Below are 5,270 nucleotides of genomic sequence, written 5' to 3' on the forward strand. Positions count from 1 at the left end.
AGTTGACCTGCTGCAAAGGTCCATGATACTGGACTACATGCAGGATTATTTTTCAAAAAATGACTTAACAGTATATAGTGACTCTGGACTGTGATAATTTGATCCATAGTTAGGACCAAATTGATATGGATTAAGTTAGCCATTTAAATGCTTATATGGCCTTTAAAAAAAGTGTATATATAATAATGCATATTTTGATTAACTTTTTCTCTTCTAAAAGTGTTGAAATCTTTACAGAAATAAAAACCATTTAGTAACATGAAATTAGTCTTGTTCTACAACATACTTACTTGGTAAAAGTTGGAAGCTTTTTAAAGTCTCTTTCTGCTATACAAGTTGGAAGCTCTTCAACATCCGATTGTGCAAATATATTACAAAATTTTGACTTTTTATATTGTACGTAAAATCTCTATTAGGTCAAGGGTGTGTGAATAGTTGATGTCATCTTGTTGAGAGTTTTATACCTCTGAGACTCATTCGTGACTCATTTGGGTGGATCCCAGAAAACCCCATGACGCTACTGTCCGTAACGTGACCTTGATTCGTGACTTATTTGGGTGGTTCCAGAGAAAAACAGTATGCCGTCACTGCCCTCATACTGCCCTGGGTGTGGCCTATGACGTCACTGCCCTCATACTGCCCTGGGTGTGACCTATGACGTCATTGCCCTCATACTTCCTTTAGACTACCCCCACTTACTACTATTAATATTATTGCTGAACACTTTTCTTCTATTGCAAAAGCTTGACTGTATATCATATTCATATAAATAACAGCACATTATTCAAGCATTTATTTCAGTTGGTTCATTATCATCATTCACCATTACAATTGTGTATATTCTAGCAAAATTTTTCTATTACCTTAAAGAAAAGAAATCTGCTTGCTCGTCGAGCCAGGGAGGAGCGAGAGAGCTTTGAATCTTATCTTCTACGCAATAGATTATTTAATACATCAGATAGTGATGTCGATACTGTTTCTCAATACTATTCCTCTTTCTTTTAAAACTGTATAATTTTCTCTCTTTGTTAGGTATCTCAGGATTTCTCTTTTATGTTTACAAGCAGGCCAACATTATTTTTTAAATCTTCATGAAATGTTCAATATTTTAAAAAGAATTTCAAGGAATTCCAATCCTGTTATAAAACACTTCAGAAATTATTATCTAAATATTCAAGAAAAAAGTTAAAAAAAAGAAATCCACTCCTATCATTCCTCAAAGAATTTTACCAAAGAAACAGAAGAGGACCGACAAAATATGGCTTTGAATATTTTTTTTTTTTGCTTTCAGATATGGAATGTTTTATAGATTTTGAATAGGAAACATTTTGAATGTTGAGCTACCATAAAAAATTACTTTTGTTTGATGTACTCTGACTTCAGGGTGGGTAGGTAGGTTGGATTGTTTTTCTTGGACAAATGATAATTATCATAAAAATCAGACTCATAAATTTATTGATGTTATCATTGCATGCTGAAATAGTTGTACAGATTTACAATTTATTGCTATAACATGTCAATCAAAAAGTAAAATTTAGAAAATTAAAGTACTTAAAAATGATTGGGTGGGGACATTTTTGATGGTTCGGTCATAGTACATCAAACAAATCATTTTTTATGGTTGGTCTTAAAAGTTTGAAAACTGCTTACTTTATATATTCAGATTAGTTGATTAGACTCATTATTTTATCAACAATAATGCTTACTAAAATGTTCATGCAATAAATGTATATTTATTTACATTTTAATATGAGTCCAACTAGTATAATGTTAAACTTCTAAGGTAACAATTTAATGCAATAGATATTTTTTATGCTTTTAAGATTATCGGTAATACATTTATATTACTTTGCATTGAGAAGTGAGCATACATTTTTATTTACAGTTGTTTACTCTGTGATAACATCCCCATGCCCCCTGTGGCGTTAACTGATGCATTATGATTTCACCTTCTGTTATACATTTTCTACTTATTATGTACCAATACATGTATTTCGTTATAGTCTAATAAGTTTTTAACCTTTTATTTTAATTGTACTTAATAATTATTATTCCTACCTGATTATTTTTCATTAATCATTTAATCTTTTAATTCTTCATTCTACTCATCAATTTTCACACAATCCTTATTGTCCACATGATTAACAACTTCATTCTGATCTAACCCACCTAGAAGCTAGTTTACTTTTTTTAATTAGTTAAAATGATCAGCTTTGTGATAAACTCTTGATAATATAAAGCACAACTTAAGAAATACATGTTTTGAATTCATCCTAATCTAATGAGTAATCATTTCATATGTATGTTTTATTTCCCCTGATTTGTATGAATTTATATCTTTTTTTACAAGTTGTTTTATGGTGCTCTCTCATTCCAATCAGTAATCATTTTATGTATACATTTAATTTCTTCTGATTTTATGAATATTCACCTTTTTTTCATGTTGTTTTATAGACATATTTTCAGGTTCACATATAGTTTTAGATTATATGTATTTCAGTTCTAGACAATTTTCTCATAGTCAAAATTACCTAGTTAGATTATTTCCATTTTTATCACCAATTATTTTATTTTTAAATAATATTTTTTTTATTCAGAGCATAATCTTTCAGGCAAATTGACATGATAGCTATGCACAAATTATGAGACACAATTAGGCATCAAAATAATTCTTAGAGCTTGAGGTAATTAATCATCTCAAATATTTATTTAATATATGCATACAGAACTTGATATAAACAACGATCCGGTAACTACATGTAATTATTTCGAAAGTTTTTTGGGGGAGAAGAAAACAGAAAAAAAGACTCAATACTTCGATTCTAGTGACATGGTGATTTGCCCATATGATAAAACACATGTTATTCGAAGGCATAGATTAGTTTATCACCTGATAAAATGAGAAAAATCTAGTGCTGTTTCAAAGAGATTTATTGGATGCGATTTTAATTTTTCACATAAAGTTTGGAAAGGATCTCTGTAGAAACATTATTCCTGCTGTGTAGATAAGGAGAAGCAGGAGTTGCAGGAAGAAAAAAAAATTGTAAAGAAGGGTGATACCTCCCTTCCAAAGTATGAGGACTTTGAAGGCACAAATTCTGAGAATTGGGATGATGAGTGCCAAGATACATTTTCTGCAGAAAAGTATTCTGGCCAAATTCCAGAAATTAAAAAAGACAATGCGAATGTGTAATTATTATAAAGTATTTTTACGACTTACATGTGGGTAGTAAATAGAGTTGCATTTGAATACAAGAAATTAACTGTTTTGCTTGTGAAAACGATTTAGTAGAAGAATACATTAAGAAGTATTTGTTATGTAAATTAGGTTAATTTAGGTTAATTTATATTAATTTAAGTAATTTTATTTTTAGCCTTTTAATTTATATTAGTTGAATTTTATATAGTAGTTTTATTTTAGCCTTTTACCTTATCTACATAATGGGGTGTGGCTTAATGTATTATACAATCAGCACTATTCTACTACTGAAAACGATTTCGTTTTTGTGTAATTATCAAAAGGCCGACATCAACCTAATTTTAATTTATACTTTCTTTTATAGATCTACTTCTCAAGAAATATTATCTTTTAGAATTGTCCTGCTTTGATTTAAACATTCATTTCAAATTGTAAATGTATTATTTTGCCTTTTTTTCTTTCAGTCCATATTTTCCTCGGACTGATGATGATATCCTTCATATAGATTTAGGTCCAGATAAGTTCATTCTGTATCATATGCAGAAAGAACACGACCGATTGACAAGAAAACTTGTATCAAAGAAAAGTATTCAAGCAACTTTAAGGAAAGAGTTAAATGAAATTTCTATAAAAATAGTAAAGTTATCTAAAAACTTAAATATTGTGCAAGAGGATCTGAAAGAAAAATGGAAAAAAATTAATTTTAAAACGTAACTGTTATTTTAAAAATATTTCCTTTTTTCATAAATATTATATATTCTGTTGAAGATAACGCCAGACGATGGGTCAGATATGAAAAAGATGTCGACACTTTGTCAGAATGGATTAAATTATCAGGTCCATGTAAAAATCGCGTGTGAAAAGAAGCATTTAGAAAGTTTTTCAGAAATTTCTATCATTAGTAACCACGGCATGACCGTTCATTGAAAACAAAAACCGATAAACAGAATTATGTATCTTAGTGATGTCTACTTGTGTGCCATGCTTATTGAAATCAGGCTAAAACTGTAGGAGGAGCAGCATTTTGAAAAATTGACAGAAATTTCAAGTTTTAGTAACTAGGGCAACATCGTTCATTGAAAACAAAAACCGATTAACAGAATCTGTTATATAAATTCTGTATACGGGGAAATTTTCGCCCGTTTAATTTTTGCTCCTTTCGCCCTGTTCCTTATCGGGCGAAATTAAAACGGTGCGAATTCAAATTACACACCATAATTTCTTAAACACAACCAGAAATGCGAGAGTTTAATTGGAAGTTAGGATGTTGAAAATGTAAATATTGTATTCTGCAAATCTGAGGAATTATAGAGATATATGCATCTGTAATGTTGATAATCGAAAAGTAATTTTTAACAGGGAATTGGATAGTCAAGAAATTGCATATAGCAATGACCAGTGGACAACTTTAACATTGTGCGCTAGATATGCAACTGGGGCATTGCGAGCAATGCAAGAGGGTGCCAAAGAAATTAATTATATGGAACATTTAAAAGATAACAAATATGTTCAAGTACACTATCCATTCCAGTGTGTTACTTTAAGGAAATATATATCTGCACAATATTATGATTCTATGTTACCATATTCTCATTGTCCAACTTAAAGGGGAAGCAACTTATGTCTTACTAAAGACTGTTTACCATCTTTAATGGCATAACATGTATGTAGCCAATTTTTATCCCAAGTTCCTTCCCGATCACTTTTATTCCCCTCCCCTGCCACTTTTTAGTCTGCTGTTAAACCTAAAATAAACCTAAGATGGAATTCACACTAAGGTAAATTGAAACAAATTTAAAATAAAATCACTTTTTTTTCAAAAATGTAATACAAATTTTTAAATCAAATTCTTATAAAGTGTCAAATTATATCTTGTTTATTCTCTTTTTTCTCAGGACCATGAATGATCTCCAAAATGATGATGAAATCAGAGTGGCATTAATTATCAGGAATGCAATAAGCCAAAGGATGTATATTGTTTACTTGATAACAAGTGTGAAAAATTTTCAAAAAAAAATTTCATCAGGCTTTAAATTGAACAACTCAATTAATTTTTAAAAAATCTTATCGG

This window comes from Saccostrea cucullata, unplaced genomic scaffold (genome assembly GCF_032062105.1).
Source record: "Saccostrea cucullata isolate Sc308-1 unplaced genomic scaffold, CSIRO_AGI_Scuc_v1 ctg1303, whole genome shotgun sequence".
NCBI classification, from domain to species: Eukaryota; Metazoa; Mollusca; class Bivalvia; order Ostreida; family Ostreidae; genus Saccostrea; species Saccostrea cuccullata.